Here is a 21,912-nt window from a genome sequence, read left to right on the forward strand (position 1 = left end):
AATTTCTCACATAATTAAGCTCTTAGAAAAAAATTTATTTTTTGCCATTAAAAAACCTGACGAATGGACCACATGTATCATTTGGACACAGGTCACATTACCCAGATAATGAACTCTTTCATGTAAAATTTCCAGTAGATTTTTAACATGCAAAAGTCCTCCTCATATGTTATCCTGCATTGATCCGATTGGAGCTGTTAGTGTCTAGTGGATCAATGATCAGCAAACTAAAAAGTCACTTAGTGACTATGACACCCATGGCAGTGTTAGAATCTATTGTGTCAGGAATTCTTGTTTTATTAACTCTGTAATTACCTGTTCAGCTGAACCGGTGAATTTTATTACACATTTTCTTTCACCTGAACAAGACCTTTGCACTTCTACCAGTGCCCTGAGGATCCTCCTTTTTTTTTTTTTTTTTTCCTGCTCCATGTCTTCCTCCAGTGCCCTGTGGCTTTGCTGCCATCTGTTTAGGCAGAGACATGTGTGGGAAGGAAGGCTTTGAGAATACCACTGCCTTGCTTTGGAAGCTCGGTGGCCTCACCCTCCAGCATGGTCGCCTCAGCTGAGACACACTCAGGCCTCAGGAGGAGGAAGTCAGGACTGCAGCTCTGCTTCCTTAAACAAAGGATCATGGTGCTGTATGGCATGGGAGTTAACAGCATGGATTTTGGAGGCAGGTCTGGGCCTGACTCCTGGCTCTGCCATTTGGCAAGTTGTGTAAACAGCCTCAGACTCGGTTGCCTTGTGTGTTGGGGGAAGGATAGGAATAGCTCCTCTCTCATAGTAACATGGGTGTCTCACCAGCACCTCAGACTCGACATGCCTGACACTTTGTTTTCTCCTCTTGCCCCAAACCCAGACCTCTTTTGCTTTCTGTTGGTAAATGGTGCAATCTTCTTTGACTGGCTCACTTGCTTACCCCACTCCAACATCCAGCACTCACCAAATCCTATCAATTCTGCCTGTTAAATGTTTTTCTGGAATATCTATTACTCTCCATCCCCACCATCTCTGCCTAAGCTACTATAATTTTTCATCGGACTTCTGATCATCCAGCTCGATCCCCTAAATTCACTCTTAGCTTCTTTTAATACAGTCCCTATGCTGCCATTATTCAACAATTTTCGTTGTCCTTAGAATCAGAATCAACAGCACTAACACATCCAAGAGACTATACGATTTCATCCTTTTCTCCACCTTCATGTCACTCCTCTTGGCCATTGTTGTACTAGGATTTATACATGTAATTTATGTTTTCCTTTATTCACTCATTCAACTAACATTTATTGAGCATCTACTGTGTGTCAGGCATAGTGCACATGCTAAGAATATAAAATGAAGTGGTCTGGTTCCTGCCTAGGATGAGCTCAATGCCTAATAGAGGATAGAGATACAAGAAAATGACTTAAAATGGTAAAATGTAATGTAATAGAGCAGAAAAGAGAGACTGATTAGCTTATTGTTTAGCATATCAGAGAAAGCTTTGCAATGACAAGTGACTATATTACATCTGGAAGGATAAATAGGAGAGTGTGTGTGTGTGTGTGTGTGTGTGTGTGTGTGTGTGTGTGTGTAAATTTAAATTAGATTCTTTATGCTAGAAAATATTTTGGGAATATAATACAAACCCAAAGCATAATTCTCCTTTAGAATATGTAAAGTGTGCTTAATCCGACATCATTGAGAATATATATAATCACCACTAGCTATTGATAATTTTCTCACATCATTGAGATTACATATATAATCATCACTAGCTTTTGATAATTTCTCTTAGCACAAATAAAGCTGATGAAACATTTTTTTTTAATATAATGAGTAGTTTTCTATCACCTTTGTTAAAATCCATCCACTTGATTTGAATGGCCAATCCAAATCCCCAAATTTCCATTTTCTTGAAACATATCCCAGAAACTGGAAAATCGAAAAAGCTGTTGATTGTAGAATATGGTCAAAATCAACCAAAAGGAAATCAATTCTACATCTTCAGACTTTGAGTCTTTTTAACTGGCTTCTTAACAGAATGCTTCATAGACTCATGTAAATCAGACCTTCTTTAATATTTAATTTTAGTACAGAGGAATTGTACTACCCACAAATGACAGAAGGTCTGTCACTTTAAGGTTTTGTGGCCTGCCTAAAGCATACATTAGGTATGAAATATCTAGTTTTCTAGAAATGCAGCTTTAATACTCAGCTGCTACTGAATGTCCATTTGATAAATTTAACTTAATAACAGTTTCCTTTAAAATTCGGCCATCTGATTGTATTTTATTTTCCAAACTTGGATAATCAAAATCATTCCCTTAATTAATTTTTCAAAAATTTATTATGTAATCGAGATAATTTCCATAATGTAAAAGAAATATTCTTAAAAGAGAAATTTAAATTTCCTTTTATGCCTATGATGTTTATTGACCATATTATTTTGTAGACATTTTATAGAGGCATTTTTACCATGAGGAAACTGATTCATAACCACAGACACTATTTCCATTGTTAGAGATAATATCCTCTGTCTAAAGTCTGTCACATAAAGATCTAAATGCATTTATTGCATAAGTTATTTTAGTGTTCTTAGTTTTAAGCCCAGTGTTTTAAGATACAGAGAAATGCATGCAACTAGCTCAATCTGTGCTACTGAGAGAAACATTTATCAATTAAGCAAAATTGAATTGCTTGTAAGACCTCTGAAAGTACTGATGACACCTTAGTTGTGAAGAGCAATGGGAACATTACTCTCTCCTTCCTTCAGCTAAAAAATAAGAAATAAGAAAAGTTACCTGACCCAGGATGAAGTTGACCTAGAACTCTATAGACTATTTCATTTGAAATGATTAGGAAAGTACAGTATATGGAACAAAAGAAATTAAGGTGAAAAATGTAAACCATAAGTTAAGACACCTCACCATTATAGCAACATCACCTCTTCTGCTTCCTAATTCTTCCTTAAAATGTGCTTACTGATGTAGACTCTGAAGATATAAAGATGAATAAGACCCAGTCCTTGCCTTCAAGGAACTAATAATCCCATGGAAAACAGATGTGTACAGCTAACCCTAATCATTGAGATTTATTAGTGTTTTCAGAAAAGTCCTAAGTGGAGGGAGAACACAATAGATTAATTCTGCCCAAGCGAATCAGGGAAGACTTCATAGAAGAGGTGACATTTAGGTGAACCTTGAAGGATGAGTAAGATTTAACCAAATAAAGAAGAAAAATAGGGATGCCTTAGAAAGAGAAAATATCAGAAAGCAAGGCAGATTGTATAAAAATACTTTGTATGTTAGAGAATATATAGGGAAAATAGCTTGGGAGGTAAGTTAGGGTTAGTTGTGAAGAATGTGTATGTTCCTCCTTTGTCGATCTCCATCATCTCCTGTTGATAGTTTAGAATTTATTTGGTAAGACATTGGAGACCAATCAACTTCACTATTTTATAGTGGACATTTTTCATTATTTGGTCATCTTCCCCCTTCCTGTAAACTCTCTGATTCCCTATTATGTTGTCTCCCATTGTGTGTGGTGTTAGTAGGAGTTAGTGGTCCCTTTCTACTACCAGATCCTTCTTCAACCAAATCTGGTTCTGCCAGTGTCCAATCACATGCTTTGGGCGTGGCCAAATGGACACTTCCTGTTTGAAAACTCTGAATCTTCATCAAGTGATACAAAGATGTGAGGACATCTGGCGGTCATATTCATAGCAGTGCAATGCTGGATTTTTGTTGTGGTTTCTATCTTTGGGCTTTGGGGAGCACACCTGACTCCAGCCTTGAGATAGTTGCTGCCTCGCAGCTAAGAACCCTGGCTGAATAATGTCCAAAAACAAACTCATCATTCAAGTTCAAGGAGTTACCTACTTGAAATTTAGAAATATAGGTTCAGAACTTTAAATGAAAGCATTTTCAGAGATATAGATCGAAGATCCCTTGTATTAAAGCTGAAAGTTAAAGCTCAGGTGAGAGATCACCCAGGGAGAGACCAGAGAGGAAGAAAACAAGAGGACCTCTGGGAGGTTGCCAGCATATGAAGAAGCAGACTGTCTATGGCCGTGCTACCCTGAACAAGCCTGATCCCGTCTGATCTTGGAAGCTAAGCAGGATCGGGCCAGGTTAGTACTTGGATGGGAGACCACCTAGGAAGACCAGGTGCTGTAGGCATAAAGAATAATAATAATAATAATAGTAATAATAATAATGACGATGATGGATTGTAAGCTGACAAGGTCCTTGCAGTCTGTAAGGTCAACCAAGGGTTGTCTCGCCTAAAAAAACAACAACAACAACAACAACAAAACAGACAGAGGAGCTAGCGAGGATGCCCTAAAAAGATATCAGAGAAGTAGAAGGAGGAAATAATCTCAAGGAAGGAGTTATCAGTATCACATACTGTAGAGAGATCAGACAGAATAAGTACTGAGAAGTCATCGGGATTGGCAACTAGGGAGTCACTGGATATTTTGAAAGAACATGTTTTGAAAGATTTAGAGTAGCCTCGCAGGCAGGAACCAAAATCCTATGGTTAAGGAAATAATGACAAGTGGAAGCAGCAGTAGAGACTGTTAACTAGAACCCTAGTGAACTGATAAGGGATGAAGCAGCAGCAAGGGGATTTAGGGTTAAAAGAAGCCTTTTTCACTAGAGGAAAAGTGAACCTTTTCAAGAAGAACTGGTGGAGGAGGGGAGATTGAAAATGTTAGATAGTGGAGGGGTAGATGATGCAGCATTACCTTGGAGTAAAAAGGAGGCAGTGGAAATTGTAGCGAGGTAGAACCATTGGCCCTGGAAGGGGGTAGAACCTTTTCCTATTTGAAGACCAGAGTGGAAGAGGTAAGATGAAGATTAAAATCACCTTGGTTCTTATTAAACATAGAGATTCCTTTAGACCTACCGTAGACTTAATGAATCAGAATAGTAGAGGGCAAGGCCCCTGAATGTGCATTATTAACAAGCCATGAGTAACAGTTATGCACACTAAAATTTAAGAATCACTAATAGATATAAAAGCAAAAGTGGAAATGGAGTTGGAGCTAAGGAGTATTAAAAATTTGGTACAATCTACTGAGTATTTACCCCAAAGACTTGAAAACTCACATCCGAAAAGATACTTGCACACCGATGTTCATAGCAGCATTATTCATAGTGGCCAGGACATGGAAGCAACCAAAGTGTCCTACGACAGATGATTGGATAAAGAAGCTGTGGTACATGTATATACAATGGAATATTACTCAGCCATAAGAAGAGATGAAATACTGCCATTTGCAACAACATGGATGGACCTTGAAATAATCATACTAAGCAAAATAAGCCAGAAAAAGTTGAAAATCACATGATATCACTTATATGTGATATATAAACCTAAAAGCAACAAATGAACAGGACAAACAAACAGAGACTCATGGACATGGGCAGTGGACTAGTGGTTACCAGAAAGCAGGGGGGAGGGGGTAGAGGGGAGATTGATGGGGGGAGGGGGAGGAAGTAAATCATTTCTTCAATTAAAAAAAAAAAGTTTGGCACAGACTCCGTAGGAAGCAAGAAATAAACTCCAGCAAAGACAAATGGAAGGATTCCTGAAGAACACTAAAAACCTAACTGAGGCTGCAATCATAAATAAATTTAAAGATGTCAGTTTGTTGCTTTTTGATGTGCTCAGAGGCCTAGGAGTGGAAAAGCAAATGTTCAGATTGATCCAAGAGGTTGGGAATGAAACAATGAGAAAGATCTCAAGGAGACAAAAGATTGAGGGTGGTTGACCCTAGAGTCCAGGCTGAGCAGGCAGGAGAGAGAAGTGATTCTAAAGTGAAAGAGAAACAGAAAAGCTCCATTCCAAGGAAGTCAGCTGGACTGTAAGCGTGGGATGGGTACCACCAACTTCTGAGCTGCTCTTTAAAAGTAGGTAACAATAAAAACTGAAGAAACCTGCTAAACTTTATTCTTGCTGCCTTGATCATAAAAGTGAAAAATTGGAAACAACTGAAGTGTCCATCAATGGGGGATTTGTTAAATAAATTATGATGTATTCAAATCATGGATAGTATGTAGTCATTAAACACAATGATAATAATTTACTTATTTTGGAAAAACAGTTATGACATTTTAGAAGGTGCAAAAGCATATTGTAAAAGATCATGTAAATAACAATTCAATTTTGTTAAAATTACATGTACATGTGAAGTACATGCATGTATGCAAAGGAAATACCAAAAAAAAGTCACAAGTGTTGAGTTTTTTTTACTTTTATTTATATTTTCTATGTTGTTTAATTTTTTACTCTATGTTTGTATTATTTTAGGACTCAGAAAATACAATAAAGTTGTTTTATTTTGTTTTTTTTAGTAATACAAAGTGTTCGAAACTCCCAAATCACTTACCTTCCCTCCCACCAGTGAAGACTCTCTTTATCTTAGTGTTGTTTATCTCAACTAGAGGTAGGAGCTAAGCTGATTAAATTAACTTGTGCCAATTTGTGAGTGATTAGCATCTCCATTACCCTTCAAAACATATTTATTTTCTGAAAACAAATGAATCTCTAAATGATGGCATTCAAGGAGGAGGAACAATGAAGCACAATAATTTGAACAGTGTGGGTTAAAGTAATTTTGGACAAGAATTTACCCCGTAACAGATTAATTCTGCCTCGGAATGTACACTCCTCAGGGTCATCTTCCTGAAGCTCTTCTCATTTATGCAACATTTTCTAGTTCTGTTATTGATTGATACTTGTTACACACAGAAGTTATTTTTTGTTTTTTGTTTTCATTTTTTAACCTGGTCACATTTATTTATTTATTTTATCACTTCTAACTTAGAATGTTCTTTTTGTCTCCAGAGATTTGTTAAACATTCTGTTCTCTTCCAGTTTTCTGTCATTTGACTTTGATATATTTATATTTAATTCAGGTAGAATTTATTTTGATGTCTAGTGTGAGATGAGAAGCTAAATTGATTTCATTCCAAATTGCTACTTTTCTCAAAATCATTTATTGAATCACTTTCTTTTACTTCTGTGCCTTATTTATCATATACTAATTTATTATATCTAAAAGGAACTCTTTATTCTGTTACATTGATCTAAGTATTTTTGCACCAGCACTAGGACTTATTGTAGCTCTATAATGTTTTAATAATTGTTAGTGTCAGTTGTTACTTTCCTTTTTCAAAATTTCAAAATGTTATTTTCCCCTTCTTATTTTTTCCATATATTTTAGAATTGTTTTTATCAAGTACCTTAAAAATCTTATTGCGGTTTTAGTCAGTACAGCATGAAACTTAAAACTTGACTTGAATCTCTCCACTCTGCACCAGCAAATTATTTTCAGTCTCCTAAGTATTTTCCACAGAGGTGCCCTATCGGCAGTGGCAGCAATGAGTATACTTTATATGTGGTAACTCAGGGATTCGTAAGTCAGGGATTGCCTGTATTCACGTAAAGTTCATAAATTAGAAAACTGTGCCATTTAGTGCCTTGCACTATTAAGCACAATGTGTAATACAGGTTTTGTTGTTTTTTAAGTAGTCCTTTGTCATCTTATTATTTCAGTCTGCCGTTCTGAGCGTTAGCTACTAATTGTTAGGTTATCCAGCTCTTATATACTTTGCATCCTCTTCTCATTTTTATAATTGGCTTATTATTTTAGTTTGGAGACCTCTTCAAGTTTTCTATTTTGAAACTCTAGAGAGTAATGTCTGTCTTTCAAAGATTTTATGAGATTCATTTTGTAAAGCATTCCAAACCCTGCAATGATAATTACATTAACTACCTGTATGATCTCAGGGAATTCATTTAAGTTCTCTGATCTTAAGCTTTCTCATCTATCAAATGGGCATAATAATATATACACGAGGTATTAATATAAAGGTACTTATAAACAGCCTCTGTGTAATCACTCAAGAAATGGTGTGCCTTTCTGTCTCTTCCTTCTCTCCATTTATCTGTTGGTATCTATTTGGTCAGTCCTCCTTGCCTTTGGTTCCATAATTACCCTTCCTAAGGGAGTTTCTAAACTTCTCCCGTGGCTTGGTACTTAAGACCAAATGGGCAAAGAATAGAATTAGAGCAAATAATTTTGTAAGCAATCTACTATTAAATTAATTGATATTAAATTAATCACAAATCATTTCAGTAACAGCAAATGAAGCTAAATCAGTGTTCATATCCCCCCTTTAGAAAAATAAGTGAGGTTTAGAAAATTATCATTTTCTTTATTAACGGTTAATATAAGGCAATAATTTGGTATCAATCTTATGGACTTATATACAGACCATCTGTTTGTACCAAGTGGTAATTCTAAGTGTAAATGCTGATCATGTTACCTTAGAGCCAAAATCGTTGATTAAAGGGGCATGTTCAACATTAAAGTGTGTGTGTGTGTGTGTGTGTGTGTGTGTGTGTGTGTGTGTGTGTGTTTAATTAAAATTGATTTTGGAAGAATTCTCTAACTACTGTTCTTACGTTCAATGATATTTTCTGCTTGTAGAAATGAAGTAAAATTGAGGCGCTGTTTAGGTTAAATCGTGTATGTTGAGAAGTATCTAACTTTGTTTTTTCTCTCGAAGGTTTAATAACTTATGTCTACTTCATGTCTTAATTTCACTTTATCCTAGGAAAGGCTTATTAGAGTTCATAATTCAGAATTATCTAGAGAAGATCCTAGATGTTGTAGGAACATTCAGAGCCCTGAGTTTGGGGAGAGATGTAGAAAACAAATTTGTGAAAAATAATTTTTTTATTGTTCTCCATCACATTTTTTCATGATAAAATAATATTTGATGTTACTAATTCTGTCATCTGCTATGTTCTATGAGGGCTTTCCTTAGAGCAGGGAAAGCATTATATGTTAGTTATATTCACAGAAAGAAAAAAATTTTTTCGTGTTCATTTGAATGTTTCTACTTCATCTACCTAAGAATTCTCGTTAGTAATTATAAGGTAGAAGTATTATTTTTGAATTTTAAAATAAGAGAAAAAGAATAAGAAAAAAAATCACAGAATTATAAAAATTTGGTCGATTTCCAGCTACAGATCTGATCCTTCCACTAACAGTTGCAAATTAGTATTACAGGCAACAACCATCCATCTGTTATGATAGGTGGGAACTACCTTTAAATAATAAACTCCTTTCTGACCTAAATGCTGTCTGCCTTTGAAAGCTAAATAGAAATATGCAACATGATGTTTGCAACAGTTTATCATTTACAAAAAGTAACCTATCCGATTATTATCTTATACAATCTATTATTTTGGTAAATACTTCATTTGAATAGACTGGGTTGGTTTTTAGCTTTGGTTTTGTTTTAGATTCTCCCTAAAATATTTCCAGCTCACTCACAGGTTAATAATCACACGATGATGTCAGCCAAATCAAGTGCTGACAAGGAAATGGGAGCCCTGTTCAAGAGAGAGATGAGTAAATATCCCAAGAGAAGAATAAAACAGCAAGCAGTCATTTTTCATAAAGAGAAAAATCACTAAGCTAAAGAAAAGAGGTTTTCAAAAAAGTAAGTTTAACTGAAAACTTGAACAATCTAAAAAGATGTGCAGATGGTAAGATTCTAATGGAAGAGGCATTTGGGAGTATGGCCAGCAGCATGTCCCACCTGCCACAGGAGTTTGCCTTTGAGCAGACGCAACTCCCTCGTTTGAGGGGAAAAAAAAAAAAAAAAGTGAAAACATTACAGTCCAGGTGAGTTAGACACACCTCTAGCCTGAGTGATGTTCCTAAGGTATTCACACTGTTTCTGATGGCAACAATGCTATAATAAAATAAAATGTGAAAAGTGTGCTGATTTTTTAACTACCATGTCAATATGCTTAGAAAATAATGTGAGGTTTTGTATGCCTTTTCTAAATATACAGTAACCACACACCACAGTTTCATAGGTTTATTGCTTATAAAAGACTCCCAATTTGTTAGAAGCAAACTTCATTTTAGAGTCTTTTGGGCTTGGATATGAACTAACTTTCCAAATTAAAGCTGGATCCAGGTACTTTTTCTCTTTAACAGATTGAGAGCCATTAAATCCCACCACAGACAAATCCTGTTAAAAGTGTGCATTGTTTCAAATAGCTGGAGAGGAGAGCAGCTTTACCCATCACTCACCGGAGTTGTGGTTCACCCCAATAGAGTCATGTTTTTAGCAAGGTTCCTGTGGGAGACCTGTTTGTGAAAGTGGCATTTGTGATTCAGACTTCAGCTCCCCATGCCAGCTTTGGAAAGTCAAACAGATGTTTCCTCGTTTACTGCAGCATAGCTCATCACTTATCCCAAGAGGAAAATCAGAAGTGGCTGGGGACGAGCACAATTCTGTCAGCCAAGCCACAGGAAAATGGAGATAGAGAGAAGGTTTATTTGTCTCTGTGTGTGTGTGTGTTTGTGTGTTCTAAATCTGATTAAATGTGAGTTTAAACTTTGCTTTATTTAAAGACAGAAAGATTCATCTATAGAGAATTTTACTCTCCACCTAAATTTCCTTTTTTTACTCCCTTTCTTCTCCCCTCTTCATGGCAAAGTTCAGTATCTTTGCTGGGTCTCCTTGGAGTACAGTCTTTGTGCTTTTTAATTTTGCTTTGGCTTAATAGATTGTTTGAGAGCAAAGCTTAGCTCCTGATTTGTTTTGCAAAAAAATAATAAAATCAAAAGTTATTTCTTATTCACATACATCAAAACACATGCGTACCCCACCCCCCCCCAAAAAAAGCATATAAAATGATTTTGAATCTCATATACCATAGTATTGTGGCCTGGAAATTATATTCATTAAATGGATTACAAAAAAAAAATGGGTAGTATAAAGTGGAAAACAATATTGCATTAAACCTGAACTAACATTAGGAGGGATATAGTAAGACTTTTTCATTCCTGATCTGTATATCAAAAAAATATATATGTGTATATAGTATTGCTGATTTTCAAGCTAGAAATCACATCGCTTTAGAGAATTAAAAAAAAAAATCAGTTTTAAGCATTACCATGTTTTCATTTTAGACATATATTAGATGTAGCCTTCCCTATTTGTAGTCTAAAGTCAAATTTTTAAGTTGGATCTTTTGAGAAATAACCTGATGCCTCTTTACTTGGGATGAATTCCTCTAGCCCCAAACCTTAAGACTAGGAAAGGTCATAGCTGGTTTAGAAGGTCCTCTGCAGATGTACATCTCTGCCTCTCCCTTTCAGACGCTCTCGTTTGCTCTCCTCTCTTACTCTGTACGAACGCAGAGTGGTGTCTGTGTTTCAGAAAAAGAATGTGTGTTAAAAGAACTAATGGTGCGACTGTCCATCAGACTGGGCAGCAGTTGAGGTCATCTGGCGGTCAAAACCAAGTAATTTCGGTCTGTTCCTAAAGCCCCTGAAGCTGTTGACTTGATGACTGGAGTTCACCGCCTCTTGTTGCTTCTGTATCCTCTGAAACCTGGGAGTTTTAGTTTTGGAGACAAGAACGGACATATTTTCTCCCTAGCAACTGTGTGTACACAGAGCCTGCCTTTCAGCATTGGCTCAGGTTAGCTTGGCAGAAGTATAGTCAAAGCTCCTTCTTGATACAAGCCTGCCCTGAATAGACAATAGACCAGACTCTAAACCTAGGCGCTCCCATAATGTTGGAAGAGTCAGAATATTTGTACTTGTTTGAAGTGCATTTTTATATAGAAATTTTAAATGTTTAAAAATAGAAAATATTTTCTCTTATAAAGAAATCGATTGTTCTTACTGTGAAACTTTCTACAGGCACATATTTTAAGCTAACTTCCAAGTTTCCACATTCATAGGGAACAGATGGGAGTGGAAGTGGCTTCAGAGTGCTGACAACTCCATTAAAAATGTTTTAAAATCCATAATCCATAAATCTGACCCACATATTGGTTATAATCACAGCCCTTTTCCACATAGTTCTTGTACCCGATTTGTGAATACCGCCACCTGCTGGTAGTTAGTGACAAGCTCTTACTTTGCTGAAAAATCAATCTAAAAGTTAATATTAAATAAAATTTAAATGTTTTAAGTAGGTAAGTTTTTTAAATGAAAATCTACTTATTGTGTTAGTTTGAAATAGCCTAGCTGCAATTAATTTACCAAAACTTTCTAAAAATTGCACATGGAATATTATTTTGAAATAAAAGTTATTCTTTTATTATGTTTACTAAATACCAATTCTTGATTATCTTTTTACTTCAACTTCTTTTACCTCGCCTATGACATTCAAAGTGATGTTAGTAGTTAAATCATCAAGTTTGAGTTTCATTTCTTCTACTTCTTTTGTCGGCCTACTTTCTAAAAGAAGTGTTTGTGTGCAATGAAATATCTAAATATGGAAAAGGAGGAGGGGCAGGAAAGCATAGAAAAGCCACAGGCTGAATAATTAAGTGTCGTCTTCTAAAGATTATGTCTGTGATTGAGGGATTTACCACTCTTATTTTGGCATTGACTCATAAAACATATGTTCACGAAATCTGTTTTATGGGTTTTTTTAAAACAGGGTAAGAAATTTTAAATGTACAATAGAATAGGAAAACCAAATCTTCATGCAATGGTATTACAATATATTTGTTTCTTTTGATTGTTCAAATCTTTATCATCAAACAGAAATATACTATAATACTTTATAATAAAATAAACTAAAATACAATGTCACTGTTGCCCAAATACAGTGAATAACAAAATTTGATGGATTAAGGTAGTTCAAAACTACAATATTCCAACAATGACAACAAAAAAAGTGCGCTGTTTTTATTCTGAAGCTGTGCTCCTAGACTTTTCTGTCATTCTTAAATATACATCCTGGTCCAGTTTTAATATATGCCTTTAGCAAGGTCACTTTATTATCTCTTTGTATCTAGTAACACGATTTGAATTGTACTGGTTTGGAGCTAGCTCCAAAGATTCCTTCTTCTGAAATATATTTTTCTAACCTGATGGCAGGCTGTCCTACAGGTGGATGGTTCTCTGTAACCCTCCAATGGGAGAGACTCTGACACCTCTGCTAGGCCCTCTTCCTTCTGCATACGCAGCCATACTCCTAATATTTTTAGTTGTTTGGGACATTAATGTCTCGATGTGTTCAGTATTTCAGGCAATTAGAAGTTACAGGTCTTTGACAGCAAGAAGTGAAAGCTTACTGAAACTTGGTTGTACTTACATAGCCTGGTGCTGAGTTTTATGCGCTATCTGGAGAAGAGTGAAATTGATCCAACACCTTTCTAAGAGAATGCCTTCCAGAGATTTTACTCTCTCAGGGGAGCTTTTACAGAACTTTTTCAATATTCTTTCATTGTATGTGAGGTTTCCCGCCCACACACACCATAAAATAAGAGTAACCCCTAATGTCATAGGGAGGGAGACGCAGAAGGGCCACACCACATCTCTCTTGATAATGAAAATCAAAGTAATAAACCCTATTAAGAACTTTCTCTCTTAATCTGAGAATTTTAGGTTCAGGCTGACCTTTGCTTTTAGACGTTTTAAATTATACCCCCTCCCCCGCCACACACACACACACACACACACACACACACACACACACACACACACCACACACAACCACCACCTCATTCCCAGGCCTCTGATCACTGCTGCAAGACCTGACTTTTGTGCCCTACTGCTTACATTTAAAAGGTCACCAAAACAATGACAAGGTTTTCTCCAGGCTCCGCCCATCACACAGTCTATGAGCGCAACCACCACCAGGATTCTCAGCTGTAAAGCGCCCCCTACTGTTCTTGTGCAGCCAGTGCACTAATGATTCAGGCTTGCACTTCTACGGAGAGGGTTAAGCTTGGTGCAGCATTTCTTCTTCCAGCTTTATACGGAACTCCAGAGCAAGCCACCCTTCTCTTGATCACCAGAACACAGAATTCTCGCTATCTGAAGCTTTAAAACAGGTCACAGTTTGAGAGATGGTTTTATGTAATCCTTTAACTAATTCAGATAAACAGATAAACAGAGCATGGCACCAGGCACCAAAAAGTTTCTCAAAAGTGTCAAGGAATGACCCCTGCCCTCCTGAGACTTGGAAACTTAGGGTCATCCAGATCCAAACACAGATATAATAATTCTAATACTAGAATGTGATAATTACTGTAATAGAAATTTAAAAAAAAATACTGTAGGAGAGGGAGAGATTAATTCCACATGGGGGATTCTCAAAGGCATTTTGGAGTAGGTGGATTTTCAAATGAATCCTAAAAGATGAATAGAAGAAGAATGTTCCAGGCGGGGGGAACAGTGGTATTGAAAATGTGACATTTGTTTTCACCAGGTTTTTTGGTTTCCCTTGACTTCTTGGTTGCCTTTGTTGTTAACTGCGTGGTTAACCAATTAAAGCAAGGAGAAAAGCTGATTTGAGATAACCATGGTGTGAAAAAGCTTTGATCTGGATGATCACTTTCTTTCTTTTCACATGGTGATTCTGATATGAATAACATCATTAACTTTCTTTTCTCCTCTTACAATCCATTTACCTGTTTCTTTCCATCTATATTCACACACACACACACACACACACACACACACACACACCCCTCCCGAGTTTATTCTTGGGCACTTTCCAGTTTTTAATATGATCTCCACAAGTCAAATCAATTAGATTGAATTGATAATGCAACTTAATGACCCTGCTTGTCTTTGCCGGTAAACTTGAGAACAGAATCTAACTGCCAACTCATTAACCTTAAAAGACAATTCAGGTGGTTTTATTCTAATGTTTCTAGTGTTTGTTTAGAGTTGATCACACTTTAAATATGTCTACATTGTTTAATAGCCTCTTGTTGTACGCAGTTTTTTGATGGACTCAGTTGGTATTCTTCATTAAAGACCAGATGCTAATGAATTCATTTGCCTTCCTCTTAAATTTACATTAAAACCGGAGATTTCTTAATGGCTTCTTAAAATGCTAACTTACTAGTTTTAAATTTACATATTTTATGCTCCCAACCTCGGAGTTTCTTGTCCACATTAAATTCCTAATTCTTACTCTAAGTTTTGTGGGAAACAATTGTCCAACCCTTCTCTCTTTTCATTTTTTTCTAATTTTGTCATTTGTGCTGTTCATTCTCTGTGCTGTAGATGTCTTCATTAAGAGATTGGTAGGATTTTGGTCCCTAAAGACAAATATTTTATTAGCTCATAATGGTGAGCTGCTATGGAAGGTTAGATTTCAGGATGTTATTTATTTTAGTATGTTTGCAACTTGTTTTTAAGGAGGTTTTTTCCTCCTTTTGCATTTCCAACTGAGAGAAATCATCCAGAAATGTCTCCACTGCCACCTACTTGCAGTTTGGAAATTTACATGCACCTGGCTTTTCAAATAAAGCTGATATTTTTTTCCTGCAATGCAAGATTACTGTCAAGAATGCTGTAGGTGGCATTGTGGATTCTTCTCATGTTTTTAAAGGCATGGGTTTTGTGAAATTGCTAGAAAAAAATACCTACATTATAGGATTTTTACTAACATTCGTGGAAACGGCTTTTTCTGTAAATGTGGTATGTCTTCTCTTATGATAATTGAATAGCCACAAATTATATAGGTAACAGTCTAAGTGAAAATACCATTCCTAAATGCTTTATTCATATTTATATTAGGTTTACATTGCTGTAGTCATAATCCTTAATAACTTCTTATAAAGCACATTATATAATGCATTCATGATTATGCTATGGAAGCTGTTACCTAGCACATTGTAAAAGACAGACATTTTTAAAAACAATGTATGTTCCTATTTAATACAGAGAGATGAATTATCAGACACCGTGTGTACTCATAATTTCATAAATAATAATAAGGTATTCGTAAATGGCTCTTTAATGCCCAATGTTATTATATAGAGAAGAAAGTGAACTATTCTAATATAATAATAGATATGAGAATATTGAGTTATTTTCTCTCCTCATCATAGCAGTGACCACTCTTTGCCTAATGATTTCATTTTATTGCAAATCCTCTGGATGGAAGCTTAAAGATTTGACATTGTTATGTGCTTTTTTAATACAGGTTATGCTACATTTTATTCCGCCTACTAAAAATATATTGCTCTGTCTTAGCATATTTAACTGGAAATCCTAGCTTGAGTCATTTTTGTAGCATGCTCTGTAGAGTCTCCTGTTTTAAAAAAATCACAGACATCCAAGCATCTGCTTAAAATTTTAATTATTTTCTAAACTTCACTACCTCATTTTTCTCAATTTTCATACTAGATAACTTAGACTCGATTGTTAAGAATATTTTGGAAAGTGTTATTTAATCATTTTTAATCTAAGAAATCATTTGGATCACATTATAGATGTATGTATCTATATATGAAAACGTATATGGTTAGTAATGAGAAATATTTTATTGTTTCTCATGAACGCAGAGCTGACAGTTCAGACTATAGGGCTAGTCCTCTTCTGAAACCATTCAGTACTATCTAATTTCCCATCTATATAGTTTATCTCTAAGTGACATTTTAAAAGCAGCTATAACTTTATGGTTGTTTATGTTCAGTCACTATAGAATGGTTGTCTAAGAAAAGTAAAACAAATCTTCACTGTGTATTCCCTGGCTGTTACACAAGCAGTATTATGCTTGTACTTTTAAACAACTTCTAATGTAATCCGATTTTATTTGTATGCTGCACACCCTTTTTACAATTTTTTAAAAATATCGTCTAGAGAAACTGCAGGTCATTCAAATTTCCTTAATGACACCAGCAAATATATATAAATCTTGTTAGTATGCAGTGCATTACAGAGTGGAGTGGCATTAAAACTCCTTTGTTGCAAAGTCATGCTTTAAGGAAGGCTTCCAGATCTGAAGATAAACGGTGTGCTTGGTGAATCCACTTCATTTGAAAGTGTCTGGAATATAATTTGTCTTTTAAGGGCAATCCTTTCACATAACATAGAAACCAGGTGAGATCTTGTTAAACACGTGGAAATCTGTGCACTAGGAGTAGATCATGCTTTATATTTTACATCCTCTTTCTGATAAATGAAATAGAAGAACATATTGGGCTTTATGGGAGATTTTGTTTATGGTTGTTATGCAAGTGAACAGAGATCTTTGAAATTTTAGTATCAAAAACACCATCAGAGAACAGTCCTGGTGGGAATACTGACAATTTATTCCATAAGAGCATCACTGTAACTGTCCAGGAATCGTGACTTTCTTGGTGTAGGATGATGAAGCACTAGCATGTCACACTGATAGAGCTTCTTTCTGGCACTTGGTATGAGAGGACAGGCAAGCCAGAAGGTGACTGTCCTCAGCAAATTTCTAGTATTGGGTCACTTTATTCATTCACGTGGCCCATACCCAAAGCAGCTCCCTTTGTGGACAGATCAGCCTCTTCTATGCACTCAGGAGATATATAGGTAGCCTCAGAGGCTCCAACTGTCAGCTCCTTTTCTGCTTCAAGAAATGAAGAAGCTCCATACGCTACGGTTATTTTTTAAAAGACTGTAATAAGTTACTGTTATGGGTCATGGTAGTTTTTTTCTATAGCGTTATTACCATTATTATCTTCTACAGCAGTAAAAATTGATTGTTCAGATGAGCAGTGTGAGAGACCCTCAAATTCAGGCAGCAGGACTAAATCTCCCATCTAGATAGCAAAAAAGAAAAAAGGGAAGAGCAAAGAAAAGAGTATATTAACCTGCTACTCCTTTCCCTTTGACTTCCTAGCAAATTTTATGAACGCCTATGGATGTACCACAAATATATCCAAGTGAAACTACATGTTAAATGTATAAATCTTAAGTTGGTGACCATCTGTCACCTGTTTGGGTCATCTTTACCCATAATCTGTATGACTGCTCTCTATAATTATGATGATTTCTTACATAGCTCCACAAGTAAGATTTGTGTTTGTAATAAAATGGCTAAATACTGTTTGGATACATATTTCTGAGTACAGGTAAATGTGAAAAGGCAAACACTTTTGAACTCCATAATGTGTTAACAGAGAATGCAGCTAGTGGTTAAAACAGGGAACATTAAGTCAGGAATCTCTGAGTTCCATAACCTGCAGCAAGCTACAGCACTTTCCTTATTCAGTAGGCAGTGAGACTTATTTTAAAATGTTTTAAGGTAGAGATTTTAAAATACAGTAACATTTTTAAAACTACAGTATGCTAGGTTTTCAAACGGTTATTGTTGATAGCTTTAAAAATAGAGATTATCAAAATAACAGTGTGTGTCTGCATCCCTTTATTGCATATCAATTCTTTAGTGTCGTCCTTGTGCTTAATCAAGTAGACTTATAAACACTTAATAAATCTCTTTTGACTTTAGGGTTTTTTTTTAATCCTTCTAAAATCACAAGAGTGCCAGCAGTATTTGGACCAAGTATCTTGTGATATTGGCTCTATTCCATCTCGAGATGTGGCCACTCTCCCCTCCATATTGAGATATATTTCACAATCATTAATAATGCATCAACCACATACCATTTCTAGAAGTATTTTTTATTTATAGCTTGGCTCCTTCCTTCCCCACCTCCAATTGCCAAAGGAGCCCTCTGAGCCTCCTGCCCCATGTTTACCCTCGCTCCCTCCTATCATAGACATTGTCCTTTAGAAGACTTCTGAGCACTGATGAATAGATCATAGCATCTCCATAGAGTACGGGGGATTTCTCTTCATGAGGCTTTGAGAACACTGCCTCACAGCTGTCCTGAAAAGTAGCAGGACTGGGATGCTGGTGGAGGTCGTTTCCTTCTTTGTCAAAGCAAAAGTGTGATTGTGTAATGCCACAGACTGAAAGTAGTATACACTGTTATGGGACCCTGAAAATATTCTTATTTCTTTTTATGTATATACTTGATATTAAAATTGTTTTTGCTAAGTGTTTTCATCTTTATTCAATTCTTATTGATAGTCATTTTCAACTGTGAATGTTATTTTTACTTTTTTTTCATTTTCATCAATTATTTATATGGGATTGATTTACTTGACTTTTTCTCTCTTTCTCTACTCTCTAGACCTTCTTGAGTTAGTTCCATGTGCAAACTCCTAACACACACACACACACACACACACACACACACTCACACAAATTTTGGTAAACTGAAGAATATGCATGGTTATGAAGAAAATGACAAATGCATAGGGGTAACAAGTAAGGAGGCAACAATGCTAAGTCTGGCTATTTTATACCTTATTTATATTGATTTAAAAATGCATTCTTTGCAGAAGCCTTTTTCCTTTGCTCTTTTGCCTGCTAAACTGAACAAAAAGGAGAAACCAATGATAGTCATAGTGTTAAGCAGAAAGCAGACGGTAGTGATTTAGTAAATATTGTAATGTCAGTTTTATTTCCTTTATACAATTTATTTCATTGAGAAATATTGGATAAAATAGATTTCCAAAACAAACGTTATGACTTATATTCTCCTAGGGTGAACCAACTGCATTTCTCATAAGCTGAGGCTGCAGATCTCTTGGAACAAAATTATGGGACCTGATAAACCTCCTAGGTAGCTCTTAGAGTTTAGATTTTGAGGTGGGGGGTGGGACTAGAATATTTGAATAACAGAATAGTTGTGTAACAAAAACTATTATCTCTGGCCAAATTTTACTTAGGGAAAATTTTTAAATTCAGCTTTTGACTGGAAGGTTAGTCTCACTGCCAGATTACATAATTATCAATTTTAAGGGAATTGTTTTTAATTTAATAATTACATAATGCTTCAAAGGAAGGTCATGATTTCTTACCTGCTATTGTATTCATCATCCTAATGTGCAGTACATCTGTCTTTATACGTATATATTTAATAAGTATTGGTACAGAAAGAAGAAAAATCTTTTTTTTATGTGCCTAAGAAATTAAAAAAGAGCTTTCCTCTAAGTAGTGGAGCAAAATAGAGGACCCAGAAAGTGGTGAAGGTCACTTCTAATGAGTGCAAACAGATAACTGCAGTCTCCACTGTTAGACATAATTCTGATTTAAGATCCAGTCATTTTGTCTAGCTTTAATTTTAATTATATTCTGTTAATTAAAAACACGATAAGCCTAAAAAGAGGTTTCAGACTCTTTTCCTCTTTATTCTTCACCAAGGCTGAAGCTTATCGCCATCTGCCTCTCACTAGGGCCCTCTGCTGTGATGACGTTCAGCATTTGGAGGGGAAGTACCAGCCCGTCCCAGGGAGGAGCTTCTGTTTCATTTCAAACTGTAGAGAAATTTCCATGAAAGGAAAGAAGGAATCGCTACAGTTTACCTAAAGTAAAAAGAAATGCAAAACAAGACCTCAAACTTATTATCGAAGTTCACGTTCTTACTGCTTTGAATTTCTGGAATTTACTGGTATTTCTAGAAATATAGGGGAATCCTTGTCACTCTAAACAGGTATAATACCAAGTTTAAGTTACTCTTTTTCCCAGAAAACATAAGGAAGAAATTTCATGTCTTGCATCTAGTAGGCACTCAGTAAATATGAAAGAATGAATTAATGTTCCATGAGCACCATCAGAAAGCTAGTGTGTCGTCAAAATTCTCTAAAACAGCATGGTGATAATGTAGTGAAGTGTGGATGCAAGTAATTCCTGCTTTTATCTTTAACCATACATATATGTATATGTGCACTTGGGGTTTATACTCTGTTCATACACACATGGTTGCTTAAACTGTGTATTCAAGAAACTAGTTTGAATTTCTCAACATGTATATATCTTATGTGGAAGGCATGAATTAGAGAGTTAAGTCACTCCGTTCAGTAGCAGCAAATGGCAATTAATAATGCACAAATTTAGTATATTCCATTCTAGCTTTTGTGATTAGGAATGAAAGTTACTTTATGCATTGTGCATCATGAACTGAAGGGGGAAAAAAAAGAAAAGAAAACATTCCCCGAAAGAAGTTTCTCTTACCAAAAGTTTTCCTAGTGTTATTTTTATAGCCGAGTGAGAGAGAATTTACAGGGAACTGAAATCATTGAAGCTAATTAGTTGAATGGCCCTATTATTTATCCAGGGACACGTAGTACAATAATTGCTATTGCAGGTTTGAAGCATCTCAGGGATATTAATTCCAGAGCTTTCATGTCATCTCAGTACAGTAAAACTTCCTAATGGCACCCTGAAGGTGCATAATCTCATTTTAAAACTACTTTTTCTTATTTTTTTCTGAAGGAACTGGCAGAATCTCCTTCCATAAAAGCTGAAAAAGGGGAAGAACTCATAATATTTTCCTCATAAGAAAGCAGTTATATTTTCTTATTATTTTTTTTTTTTACTCTGTGACCTTTCCTACCTTCTGACGAGAGGTTTGCTATGGCACTTTATCAAAAGTTTATCTGAACTCCGCTCCTTTGCCTCCCCTTGGTGGCAGCCAGCGCCTCTCTTGAGCTCTCAAGGGAGATAGAGAAGGTGTGAGGTGGCATTGGCCCTAGTCCCTTTCATGGTCATTTAGAAGAGGAGGACCCATTACAGAACACAGCAGGGTCATGATTAGGTGGAAAGAGATTAGTCCAGCACCTATGCCCAAGAGAAGTCTCCTGTAGCCATCCTAACCCATCCTAATTTGGGTCCCCGTGGAGAAAACAACCACCATAATATGATCTCTATAAAATCACACCAAGAAATGCCACTTGTGTAATTTTAGAGAGAAATGAAGCCATTGCTCATAAAAGTGCTAGCACTGTCTTGAGTCAAGAATAGTGTTGGTTGTTTGGCAAACATCCCACACTCATCTCTGGAAAGCCATCTCAGTTCATACATTCATCTCTCCTTCCTCCTTCTCCCTCCCCTTGCTTGTGCATTCTTGGCCTTGACACAGCTTGGAGACCCAAGTTCTGACCCAGAAAAACAGTTCAGTCTTTAAAGTTTTGAGATTTAGATTCAGAAGAGCCCCATTGGATTCTGGAGCTCATTGGGACTTGAAGGAACCATTTCACTTATGCCTCAGGCCTCTCTTCCTACTCTGACCTTACAAATCTCC

General features: G+C 36.0%; 1 pseudogene; it reads left to right on the forward strand.

Annotated features, from left to right (window-relative positions):
- The first annotated feature begins 4,044 nt into the window (after positions 1-4,044).
- On the forward strand, positions 4,045-4,163 carry LOC111732748 (annotated as a pseudogene).
- The last annotated feature ends 17,749 nt before the right edge of the window (positions 4,164-21,912 follow it).

This window comes from Pteropus vampyrus, unplaced genomic scaffold (genome assembly GCF_000151845.1).
Source record: "Pteropus vampyrus isolate Shadow unplaced genomic scaffold, Pvam_2.0 Scaffold486, whole genome shotgun sequence".
Lineage (NCBI taxonomy): Eukaryota > Metazoa > Chordata > Mammalia > Chiroptera > Pteropodidae > Pteropus > Pteropus vampyrus.